The following is a 13916-nucleotide window of genomic DNA, read 5'->3' as shown; positions in this document are numbered from 1 at the left end:
CTGGTTTATGGTTCTTACCAGAATGTTTTTTTTTAAAGATTTATTTATTTCATTACAAAGTCAGATATACACAGAGGAGGAGAGACAGAGAGGAAGATCTTCTGTCGGATGATTCACTCCCCAAGTGAGCCGCAACGGGCCGGTGCGCGCCAATCCGAAGCCGGGAACCTGGAACCTCTTGCGGGTCTCCCAAGGGGGGCAGGGTCCCAAAGCCTTGGGCCGTCCTCAACTGCTTTCCCAGGCCACAAGCAGGGAGCTGGATGGGAAGTGGAGCTGCCAGGATTAGAACCGGCGCCCATATGGGATCCCGGGGCTTTCAAGGCCAGGACTTTAGCCGCTAGGCCACACCGCCGGGCCCACCAAAATGTTTTCTTTGAGCCTTTTTTTCAGTATGATTCAGGATGAACTTGAGCTACAGTATTCATAGCATCTGTATACAAGACAGTTTGCTGGAATATAGGTTTTGTGCATTGTGTGTGTGTATTTTATATATATATATGTATATATATATATATATTTTTTTACTGATTTTTATTGGAAAGGCACAGCAGATTTATGGAGAGAAGGAGAGACAGAGAGAAAGATCTTCCATTTGCTGTTTCACTCCCCAAATTGCCGCAACGGCCAGAGCTGAGCTGATCCAAAACCAGGAGCAAAGAACTTCTTCTGGGGTCTCCCATGTGATTGTAGGATCCCAAGGTCATCCTTGACTACTTCCCCAGGCCACAGGCAGGAAGCTGGACAGGACATAGTGTAGCTGAGACACAAATGGGTACTCATGTGGGATCCTGGTGCTTTCAAGCTGAAGATTTAGCCATTGAGCCATTGCAGTAGGCCAAGTTTTGTGCATCTTTGAATTTCTTGTTCATGCTTTCTCTTGAGTAGGTGACAATTCCTCTTACTCGATATCATTGTGATTACTTGCATTGTCAGATTTTTTAATGCTTGCCAGTCTGGTAGGTGGATAATTTTTTTAAATTAATTATTTTGCATTATGTGACAGTTTCATAGGCTCTGGGAATCCCCCCACCCCTCCCCATGCCCCTCTCGCCTGGTGGATTCCTCCACCTTGATGCAGTATTATAGTTCAAATTCAATCAAGATTCTTTGCTTGCAAACATATACCAAGCATAGAGTCCAGCTACTTATTGTCCAGATGGGTTGAACAGTTTCTTGGGGAGACCATTTCTGGTCCGAAGTTAGAGCTGGTAGAATATCATCCCAGTCAATTAAGAGTCCCAATATAACAACAACAGCGATTTGCAACATTATGGAATTGACATGGTTTTGAGTAACCAGTATGTTAAAAAAAAAAAAAAAAAGCAAGTTCTTAACCACAACCTCTGATTAGCTCATTGACATTTCAATTTTAGTTTATATACAGGACTGGCTGCTATATACCTTAAAATGGCTATAAGGTACCATTCAGCTGTCTCGTGTCTATTTCATTTTAGTATTTAGCCATTTGTTGAGTTGAAGTATAATTTTGCTGATCTTGGCAGATTTTAGGATAATCTAGACTGGCTTGTAACTCTAACAAGACATTTGTCAACAATTAAGGTGCAGAACATTTTTTTGGGGGGGGGGGTGTGCAGGAAAATCCTCAACACCATGGTGAGGAGTAACTAATCTTTGTGTCCCACCCAGCGAGGCATGAGCCAATCCACGCCAGCTCTTTCCTGTCAGATTTCAAGCTCTACTTTCTGTTGTTTCTCTATTTATTTTAGGTTTTTTTTAGTTTGTATGATTGTTTGTTTGCTGTGAGGGGTTTTCGAAGTGATCCCGATGGTCATTGTGAGGGATATTGGGGATCCAGAGGTGGAGCCAGGCTCGGACCAGAGAAAGCTCTCCTCCCTGGTCCCGAAGGACATTTATTGTTCTTCTGTTTCTGCGGACCGCTCAGGGCTTCTGGTTGTCTTTCCGATGACGTTGGTTTCTGCACGGTAGTGTTTGGACTTCTTCCATCCCCTGCGGAAGCTCCGGTTGGGAGTGGGTGACCTCAGAGTACTCGGCCTCTGAGGGCATCCAATTCCCTGTGGCCTCCTTGGCAGTTGGGATATAGTCCTTGTTGCTCGTATTAATAGTTTGTGGTGAAGGTCTGGGAGTCTTCATGGTTGGGATCCAGGCTTCCTCCTTAAGGTGGATAATTTTTCAAGGTGATTGTTCATTTTCATGTTACTAAGCACTAATGATCTTGAGCACATTTTCATGTTTTTAAGTTATTAGGGCTTTTTAAAAATAGTGCCGTTTCAAGAATTACAGTTATCAGTCGTTTGGATTTACAACAACTTTTTTTAAAAAGTGAAATAAATTGGTTATTGAGAGCTAATGTGCTATTGTTTGTAGTAGAGTTCAAAGGAAGAATAGCAATGTTGAATTCTTAAGCTGATGGTTCAGTAGTTATTTTTAGCTGCCATGTAATGGAGAACCTTTATTCCCTTCAAATTCCTTTCTTTTCCAAAGTCTTGACAGATTCTTTTCTCATCTCCATATTCAAGTCTCTCCCTTACCCCCACACCCCTTAGATGAGGTAATGTAAAACTTGTAATTTAGAATTTAGAGCAGTCTGTAAGGAAAGACAAATGCGGAAATATTGTCTCTGGCCCTGCACTCAAGAATCTCCCGTGTTTCAGTAGAAACAGGCATATTCCTGGCAGATCTAATTCCTGTTTCAGCATCGACTGATATCACCCAACTAGAGCTTGGGAAAGGGAACCTTTAGGAGATGCCAGACTCAATATTAAAAAAAAATAGTTGGGCAGCGATTGCGTGAGCATAAGGAACGTAATGACAGGGAAGGAGAAAGGAGGCGATTCACCTGTCAGTGCTAAAAATGGCCCCAGAATGACTTATACATCATCAGCTCATTCCACCCCTATCACGAGAGATCTCCAAGGCAACAAAAATGATTGTTCACACATATCCCTCAGCCTTCGCTCCATCTTCTAACACAGCTTTGCTGTTCTTTCCACTCAGATTATTTATATATGGAGGGCAGAGTTTAAGTGGGGCAAAATGCTATTGCCCCCAATTCATATCCTGATGTGATCATGGACAGTAGTAAACCTGTCAGGAGGTCAACAAAAATTGCACCACATTATGCTGTTGTACAGTGTTAGGGCAGAAATGTGTCAAGTAGTATATTTCTTGGAGAAGTGAATCTTAGCTTTAGTTCTCATTAAGTTTGTCTTCCCCTTTTTTGTAAGATAAGCTGGTGTGTTCTCCTTTGCTTCTGGGAGTACTTCAGTTCGATTTGCCTTTATTTCAGTCATTATTTGGCTTGGGAGGTTTCATTTGTGGAAAAAATATATACATATGCAAAGTGTTATCAATAAGGCATTGTTAGAATATAAATATAAAGAATCCTAAGGTGTCTTAGCTGGATTGATCCTGGAATTCACTCTGTAACCCTTGAAGATTGCCCGTAAATATCATGGCATAGTGACACAGCAAAACTGAGAATTCTTTTTTCTTCCTCCCAGAGTAGAAATAAGGATGATACATCTTATTTTTTAGCTTACAAGTATGTGTAGATTTATAATTTTGCCAATGCTTTGATTAGGATGGACAGATATATCCATAAACAGAGAAGGTAAGGCTTGAAGTTAAGAGCAGACCTTCCTGCAACAATCTTATCCCAAAGAATGTTGAGGAAGACCTCTCTGGGAATTGTTGCAAGTCAAATCTCAATGAAGGAAGCATGAATAAAGAGTACAAGTCATTGCATCTGCAGAGAAATTGCTAACGTTTCAGTGTATAAATCCTGGAAGATTAGACTGAATCTGGAAAATAAGGAAAAATATTTAAAATTTCAAATGCATCTTAGAAAAGGACAGTGGGTTGACAGGAACGCAACCCCAGTGCTCTGGACACATGAGGTTGTCTCGGTTGCTGTTCGCTCTTTGAGGGACGCACTGCCCTGCTTCTCCTCTGCGGATTTTCTCCCTACTCAGTCTTGGTGCTGGAAGATGGGCTCCATCTGAGAGGAGCAGGTAACTTATCTGGGCTGTTCAGAGCATTGTAGTCCCCTGCCTGCACTTATTCTTGCTGAGATGGCCATGTGATCCAATCAAAATCAAAGACACAAAAGATTTTTTTTCTTAGTACTTTATTTCTTATGTTTATCTCCTTGTGTCTTCCTTTCCAGTTTTACAGCAAACCACTCGACCTTGTAAGCAGCAGCCTGGTGACAACTGTGTCAGTGTCTGCAAGTTTTTTAGCAATCATGCTATTCTCACACTGTCCATGCAAATAGCATCAAAAATGTCCTCACAGGGCCCGGCGCTGTAACCTAGCAGCTGAAGTCCTCACCTTGCATGCGCTGGGATCCCATATGGGTGCCGGTTCTAATCCCAGCAAAGCTGCTTCCCATATAGCTTCCTGCTTGTGGCCTGGAAAAGCAATGAAGAACAGCCCAAAGCCTTGGGACCCTGCACCTGCATGGGAGACCTGGAAGAGGCTCCTGACTCTTGGCTTTGGATTGGCTTAGCTCCTGCTGTTGCAGCCGCTTAGGGAGTGAATCAATGGACTGAAGATCTTCCTCTCTGTCTCTCCTCCTCTTTGTATATCTGCCTTTACAGTAAAAATAGATAAATCTTAAAAAAAATGTTCTTACCTGTAGGGTAGGTGTCTTAGCCAGGAGAATTATCCTATGGCTAGAAAATACTCACTAGATTGAGGATGGTTAATTAACTATCAGTGATCATTTATGAATTTAATATGAACCACAACACAACATACAAATCAAGGCATGTCTTCCCATGAGTACCAAATGCATATGTTTATGGCTTCTTTTAGAGTCCATTAGGATAACACAATGCAAATACAAAAGGAAGCATCCACGAAGCTCTTATAATTCATTCTAAATATATACATTCCATAGGGAGCAGACTATTGTTACCATTTCTGATCTCCAATTATATGTACCTTCATTGAATTTTTTAAAAAGTTATTGTTCTTAATTGAAAAGCAGATTTACCAAGAGAAGGAGAGAGAGAGAGAGAGATGCTTCATTTGATGAATCATTCTCTAAATGGCCACAAGTGTCAGAGCTGAGCCAATCTTGTGCTAGGAGCTTCTTCCAGGACTCCCATATGCTTCCAGGGACCCAAGCACTTGAACCATCCGTGATGTTTTTCCTGATCGTAAGCAGCAAGCTGGTTTGGAAGTAAGCAACTGAGACACAAACTGGCATTCCTATGGGATGTTGGTGCCACAGGTGGAGGATTAGCATGAAATGCCACCAAGCCAGGACCTTGTCGTAATTCATCACTCTTTATCCATGTTTAAGTTTAGCACAGAGATTTCCAAAGGTAACTAGTTAATGAAGTATATTTTTAATATCCACCCAATAATACCATTCACAGATGGTTAATAAACAGCCCCTCTTGGATTGTCTTCTGTGATGGAGGTGGGGGACCTAGTTTTTAGGTTCTTGTTCCCAGTTTCTCTCATGGAAAATAATGGCTTGTGAGCCTTCTTGGCTCTTAGAAGCTTTAGTCTCCTTACTCACTGTTCTGCTGGTTGGTTATTTAACCAAGGAGTTCTTGTTGAAACACTCAGCAACTTGATTTATGGTAGCAAACCAATAAGCTAATGAGCCTGTATTTGAAGTGACTGTGCCGTGGAGGTACTGGTCATCAGCTCTAAAGCTTTAGATCAGAGAAAAGGGCTTGTGCTTGGGTGGCTGCCGGCTTTCCCTGCATTTTCACTATCTAATTCTCTCTCCCTTTGTGAGAACTAGATAAAAGATGACTCCGGACAGGGCCATTACTTTCGTTGACGGCTTTCATATATCAAAACAGGGCAAGCTTTGGTGTAGAGTTCCCAAATGGGGACGCTGTCTTTTGTAGCTGACCACCAGCTGTGAAATTGAGAGCAGTCAAGAAGTCAGCGTACAGGAGGAAATTTTAGGGGTGGCCTTGGGAAAGGAGGAAAAGAGAGTTCCAGCCTTCCTTCCTGACACCTTCTCTGGTTGAATCTACTTTCTGTCACCGTGGGCCACGTGGTCTCAGAGCATGAACCTGTTCAGGGTCATTGATTGCAAGCTTGTCCTGAAGAACACAGTGTCGGTCACACCACTGCCATCATTATCATCTAGCTAAATGATGGACAATTCAGACGGTGGTGCTTTCTATTGACACTAGAATCCTGAGAAAATGATAAATCAACCTCTTTCGGAAATTGACAATTGTAAGAGCTAACACTTTGGTAATATGCTTCAGTTGATCTATTTTACTTTCCTCGCTGCTGTAGTGATTATCATAGCTGCCATGAAAGAGACATTCTGTAAATATATGTTGATCACGTTGCCATATAAAACAGTACAAATAAACATTTCATTTTAGCTCTTTCCTTCTGAGTCACTCAAAACTTCCAGGAATAAATATTTTTAAAGGTTTATTTATTTTTATTGGAAAGGCGGACATTTAGAGAGGAGGAGAGACATAGAGGAAGATCTTCCATCCATTGATTCACTCCCCAAGCAGCCGCAACAACTAGAGCTGAGCCAGAAGCCAGGAGTTTCTTTCAGGTCTCCCACATGGGTGCAGGGTCTCAAGGCTTTCAGCCGTACTGGACTGCTTTCCCAGGCCACAGGCAGAGAGCTGGATGGGAAGCAGGGCTGCTAGGATTAGAACTGGCACCCAAATGGGATCCCGGCACATTCAAGGTGAGGACTTTAACCACTGCGCTATCATACCGGGCCCTAAATTATTTCTTTTATATCATGCATTCTTTCAGGACTAGCCATAAAATGTCAGAAATTAATTTTAAGTAAGATTATGAAAAGGAATGTGTATTTTTGTTTCTTAATTTAAATTTTGCAAATTTAGAATATTACTCTGTGTCTGTGGTTCATATATCCATTCATGTTTTTCAAAGAGGAAATTGCATTGTAACCTTTAGTTAAATGAACTTGCTGAATTGTATTACTGTTATCAGTTTGGTTTAACATGAATATTGCGCTTTATACCTTGATTTCAGTGGGGAGAAGTTTTGAAAGAATATGTCTAATTTGGCAAGCTATTTCTACTTATACCTTTCCTTGCATACTAGTATTTTATTTCCATAAACTGTAATTGTTTTCCCTTTCTATTCTTATACTTTCCCATTTTTATTATCCTTCTCAATCTGTGTTTTTCGTCTAAAACTTCCCACATGCTGCTCTTACTTTCTGGGAGTACTGAGGGAATCACTCAAAATTCCTGTTTTCTTAAAGCAGCATTTTTCAGTAGCTGAATTCTATTAACTTGAGAAATCCAAGGCATCTGAGGGTTGCAATAAGCAGGAAGCATGTTGGCCCAGCCTTGTTTGCCCAGCCCAAATATCAGGTGTTCAGGTGAGGGCTAATTTCCTCCTGTGGTGAACTCTGCAAGCTGAAAAATAGGTAAGGTCAGCGAAATTCCAGCAAGGGCTCGGGAAAAAGCAGTGTGACGTCCCAGCCTGTGTGGCTCTCATTTCTGTTTAGGAAGGCAGAGATCAGTATTACCAGTCATTTTGGAAGGAGAGATGTTTAGCAACAAGGAAGAGCTTTGTGGAAATATTAACTAGAACCGAAAGCAGGAAGGGACAGTGTCGCCGGCCTGCAGCGACACTAAATGACGAGGAATATTCTTGGGAAAAACTGGCAAAAGCGGCTGCGTTTAAAACCTTTCTCCGCTGCTCCTGTCCCCGTCTGTCTAAGCTTTCCTACCCGCTTCTTCGCCACCCTTCTTCCCGTTTTCCACCACCCTTCTTCCCAATTCTTCCCGTTTCTGTATTCCCCCCATTCCCCACGTAAGAGCCACCCGAATGTCACGAACCAAAGAGAGCTTTATTGCCGAAAGCGAGCTGCTTAAATATAGTTCTTCCACCAATCACTTCTGCACGTGGTCCACGGGGCGCTATCTGATAGGCCAGCAATCGCAGCCAGGGAGAATTAGCCTATCCTTGTGACCTCCTGCCTGCCTCCTGGCGGGAAAAGTCCCACCTCCTGGCACTCGGCCAGCCGCCATCTTGAAGCCCCGCATCTGTGTGGGGTCACCTGCTCCCCACAGGACAGGGCTGAGATGATCAGAGTCACAGACAAATGTCTGTTCAATGAAAGGGATGTTGAAGAGCTCTTTGCAGTGAGTAAAGTGCTGTGGCTGAGTGAGTTCTTTTTGGACTGGATTGTTTGCGTAAGTATGCTTTTAATGGTTAACTCAATAGATGTATCCATTAGTAAAAAAATGATTAATGAATAACGAAACTAAAAACAGACTTCGAGTGTTAAACTCAAGATATGAGAAGTTATTGATCAAGACATCCTATGAGCCAGTTAAATAGAATTTGGGATTTTTTTGAAAAAGATTTATTTATTTAGTTTGAAAGTGTGAAAGAGAGAGGAAGAGATAGAAATTGTCCATCTGTTGGCTCACTCCCCGGGTGACTGCAAGGTCAAGGCTGGGTCAGGCAGATGCTAGGAACCAGGAGTATCACCCAGGTCTCCCCTGTGGTTGGCACTGCTTTACACCGGTTCTCCAGGAATCTGAAGTAGAGCAGCCAGGACACAAACTGGCTCCCACAGGGGATGCTCCTACCACAAGCAGCGCCTTTACCTGCCATCCCACAGTGCTGACCTCCAGAGTTAGAATTGGTGAAAATTGTCTAGGTGCAGGAGTTTGAATCTCTGTGTACTCATTCTTTTTAATATTTATGCACAGAGGTGCATGTGTAGTCACAAACCCTAAAAGCTAGACCAGAATTAATCTGATTTCTCCGTTAATGTTTTTTTAAATGACACGAAATAAAATGAAACATGATTGTTTCATTATTCGTTAAGTGAATAAGAGAAAAATCAGAAAATATCAGAAATGAAATTGATTGTTAAGGTATTGGAAAAGGGACATTTAATATATTGGACTCTGCTATGAAGTTTGAATGAAGTCATAATTTCCTAATGCTTTCTTCTGGGCCATATTTCCATACATTTCAGTGTCTCTTTTTTTCAGACACTAGTAGTAGATATAAAATTCACTGAGCTAAGGAAGAGTATGTTGTTCATAGACTGTCTTTTGGTCCATCTATCACTCTATACGTGTGTGTTATGACAAATCCTTTAGAATGGAATAAAAATGTACAACTTACTCATTGGAGCTAGCTCTTACATCTGACATTTTTATTTTAAATGGTGACTTGCAGACCCTTTGTTATATATTAAGCTTTTGAGTAAATATTTTGCATACTTTATCTGACTTAATCCTGTGAAATAGGCATCATTAATTCCTTTTTGCACATGCAAATATTGAGACTCAGAAAGGTTAAGTGACTCAGTTCTATCCCGTTAGGAAGTACAAAGCGGGAATTCAAAGTGAGGTCAGCCTAATTTAAAACCGCCTGGCTCACCCACTTCTGCAGACAGGACTCGGCCTCACCCGGTCTCTCAGTGCTGTGGCATGAGCATTGGGCTTATGGCTCCAGTGGCATTCCTGGCTCATTAGTATCAGCTGCACTTGGAACATACACATAGTACCTATTACACTTCTAGAATTGCCTTGTAGAGTAGGTTGCTGCTTTTTCCAGGGCATCTTTACAGTTGCTGAAATATCACTTAATTTCCTTATAAATCACCTGATCACTTGAAAGATGTTCAGCTTATTCTCTGATGCTGAAAGTACACACTGCAACATGGCTTTAAAGATGTAACGTAACCATGGGCATCCTGGACGTTGTAGGCCCAAACTTGCGTGGGGAGGAGTCTTGTTTTTGAGTGGAAGGTTGAATCAGAAATGAGGACTGTAACGGTGTGAAAGCTGTCCTGGTATAGTCAGACATGGATCTGTGCCCGAGGTCAGGGGTCTGCACGACCACACACCAAGTCTCAGAATCAGCTCCCTTCACTTTCCCATATGTGTATTGGAGCCAATAGCATCCTTTGAAGAGACAGGAAATCACATACGTCAGGTGGCATAAGGGTAAAGTCTAAAGAAGCTTAATTCATGGTAGCAAAAACCGAAAGATTAGCAATTATACAAATTAAAGCCTGATTTACTTTTTTATTGGAGTGGTTAATTATTTATGAATTGAAAGGAAATCTTAAGATTGGTATCATCTTAGGAAATGTAGTTGTAGGATGGACTCTGATGTATAATGGTAGGACAATAAGTGTGATAATTTGGTTATTCTTTGATGTATAAGGAAGTCTAAAATGAGGGAAGGTGCCTCTCTCAAACCCTAATTAAACAATATAACTAAAACAAAGCCTTATATAATCATTTTGTAATTATTCTGCTTTTTACTAGTATTTAGTAACTTGGAAACTTAGACTTTACTTGCTTAAATTGGAATACCAGTGTGGTCACATTAACAGACAGATGATAAGTAAATAAATTCTTACTCAACTGAATTTGAATAATCTAATATCAAATGTAATGAGGAATTGTTCAGCAAATTCCATCATCTCCTACATATTTTTATTTACAATTTCAATTGTGGTGTTATGATTATTTTTGAAATGAAAATTTCTAGGTTTATGGGTTATGATTCCATGATAAGCCTGAACATTTTTATGCCCTTAGCAGACCATAAAGTGAGTAACAGTTATTTTTCCTCAGTAGATCAGGAAATATTGTGTGAGTATAGGATGCTAATTGTGCTAGATACTTGTAGTTAGGCCATTGAACAAAGGGCAAAAAACTGTAATCGTGAGTAAAAAGAGATGTCCAAATATTGCTAAGAGCTGAAAATAAAGGTACAGATAATTGGGAAATATGTTTGCTTAAGCTCAAAGTAAAGGGGAGTTTGCATAAATAAGATACCCATAAAGGAACAAAGATAGTATGCCTGTAAAAAGATCCACAGGGAATAACCAAAGTCAAAGAAGACCAAAATTTAAGTTTATTTTAACAGCAATAAGAAGACATGAAAATGACTCAAAATAATCAAAGATTGGTGCCTTGGATAATCAGACTCAAACCTCTGATTTACTTACAAGGAGGTGATTCTAGAAGATACAATACTTGGCTCATTTTCATGAGTAATTTTAGCAATATTAACTTGACCCCATAGGAGAGCATTGTGCACTGGAATGAATTCGAAAATTGGATGTCCAAAGCAGGAATGCTTGGCCCTCTCCTTTGCTGGTGGTGGTAATGACCTAGCTTTAAAAAAAACTTTGGGAAAACTTGCAGGTATTGATCCTGGCTGATAAATTTGATCTGATCTGAACTTCCAATACTTTTTGAGCAACTTGCAGCAGAGATGTCAGAGCTTGGGAGTTTATGAAATAGCTAGTCACAAAAAAGATCTTGAGAATATATATGTGTAAAAAAAAAAATTAAAAAGAAAATGGAACATTCTCTGACACAAAGAACATAAAGCATCCTGGGAATGTTCATCCTCTAAGCTTTCTGACTTTTCCTTAAGCGTTTGGATGTTTTCCAATAAGATCCATGTGCAATGTTTGGATGCCTGCTCAAGCTGCACTTGCAGAGTCCTCACTTATCCCTTGTCAGTCAGCAAAGCAGAAGGGGCCAGTCAGCTCAGTGCTCAATCACAGCTCGGAGGGTTTTGTACATTCTGCATTCTGCTTAATAACATGCTGCTACCATTTTACTTAATCTTAAATACAGCTCAGAAATAAGAGGACCAAATAAGCCGCCTTCTGTTCATAGTGCCAATCAATTGGAGACTTTAGGTAATAATTGACTAATTAATAGTTATCGTACGGAAAACAGAACTTATTAGGGATTAATATGTGGAATTAAAGCCAATTGCCACGTGTAATTTTATTGCGGGGACAGGCACCATAGATACGTTCTGACACAGTATTCACTGTGGCTTGAGAAAGGTTTAGAAAGAGAAAAGAGAGGTTCCTTGTTAAATGTTTGTTGGCTACATGTTGATTGCGTTCCAGGTTTGCATTTGTAAGTAACTTTGGTTAAAAAACCTCGTTTATTTAAAAATATGTTCTCTATAATGAAACAGCATAATACTCTAACAATTGAGACTGTATTTTAATGAAGGAGGAGCAGAATGTGGGACTTCGACTTAGATTATGCAAACTTCTGTGTACAGTTATCCACAGACATGCTTTCACCTGAAATATATGTATGTATGCCATTATGTTTTTTACTTTGCGCAAAAAAGTGTTTTTAATTTGGTTGTGTGTGCCTTAAGCTAAGGTCCACTCTGCACAGAGGGCTCTCTCGGGATTTCACAAGTGTGAACCTAACAAAAGCCAAGGCTGCATAAGATAGACAGTCACTTTATAATTACCAAAACACCAAATGGTTTTGACTAGAATGTATACTTAGCCAAAACGTAAACGCCTCTTCTGGGTCGTGCCTCCCTCTTCTCCCTTCTGTTAGCGTTTTACTCTATTTTAAACATGGCTCATAAGTAACGACCACATGTGCCCTCTTCTGTTTACAGTGCCAATCAACAGGACCCTTCATGCAATTATTGACTAGTATTTAGGGATAAACAATGTCCATAAATATTTCCCTGTCTTTGAGAAGTTGGTCATCTGTATGAGAGGATACATTTTTTAACATGCTGATCATTAAAGAATACATTTTTGACATTTGTATCATAGTTTTGTACTTTGGGACCTCTTTGGGGCTGGCACAGATCTGGTTTTGAATACTAAAATTGCTTAGGACATTTAAGCCACAGTGCGGCATGGGTGAAGTGGACATCCTCCTTGACAATCTGTGTGGCCGATTTCTAACGTCCCTTGTGGTAACATTGATGTCTGTGGCTGAGCCCAGAGGAAGTGCTGGCTAAATATGTGTCCTTAATTAAACTCCAGAAAGCAAGATACACAGATAAGTCTTTACTATCCCTGCTGACCAAAATGGAGTTTATAATCTGGGTTGCTTTTTTTCTAGTTAAAGACCATTAAGCTATTAGAGTAATGGATTATACACTGTTGATTACAAGTAGATTAGTGTCGTCAAATAGATTGTTCCTTTAAAAATCGATAGTAAATGAAATCCAACCAGCAGGAAAAGATATTCTACAGTAACATTGTTAGAAACAATGAAGTTTTAGCCACATGCCAAAAGAAAATTTTTTTTTCTTTTTATTTATGGACCATTTCTACCATTAGTTCAGATTAGATGTATAAAAATGCTTTAATTCTATCAATAAACAAACACCACTTTGTATAAAGTTGCTGTTGCCAAGGAAGGATGATTTAGCCATGAAAATGCTTTTGGATTTTGAGATGTGAGAGATAATATTTCTTTAGATATAATACAATAGCAATGCCACTGCATACATCACATGTTTTCCACTTAGTGCATTCATTAACACTACCCCCACAACATCATCCTTTCTCTCGGCATATATGCCGATTGTAGCATGTATTTCCAATATTTCCACTGTTCTATTAGAGGTCATTTTGCCTTCCTGTAGGACTAGCTATTTCATAACACAAATTCAGGACAGTGGAAGTTGCTTGGTGTATACCACATTAAGTTCATCAGCGCACATCGCACAATCATTCCCTCTAAACCCCTTAGGGTCTGGTTAGTGCTTATCACCTATAGAATTTCTAAATCCTCTGTTCCTGGAATATAAAGAATAGAAATGCATTTTCATCTTCTATCAGCACTGGAAATGATTTCTAGTCTTTTTCTATTTGCACTTTGCTGTTGTTTCAGTCTGCAGTGACTCAAGGAAGGAGTGGGAGACATGGGAAGAAGTGTGCTTTACCTTTTCCCACTTTCCGATTTACATACAGAATTCAAACACTAATCACTAAAAATAGCAAGATCAATCCTCCCGGGTCCCACAGCAGGGGAAGCTAGGGGGCTTCTTTCAGAAGTCCTCAGATTGCATTTGACGTAAGTGTGGGGCTGTTTTCCCTATCTCAAGATGCCTGGTCAACACGAGTTCAAAGAAGACAGCAGGTGAACTGTTAGGTCGCTTGTGTGGTACAAGACAGAAGC

This window comes from Ochotona princeps, chromosome 18 (assembly GCF_030435755.1).
Source record: "Ochotona princeps isolate mOchPri1 chromosome 18, mOchPri1.hap1, whole genome shotgun sequence".
NCBI classification, from domain to species: domain Eukaryota; kingdom Metazoa; phylum Chordata; class Mammalia; order Lagomorpha; family Ochotonidae; genus Ochotona; species Ochotona princeps.
This window is presented reverse-complemented; position numbering follows the sequence as displayed.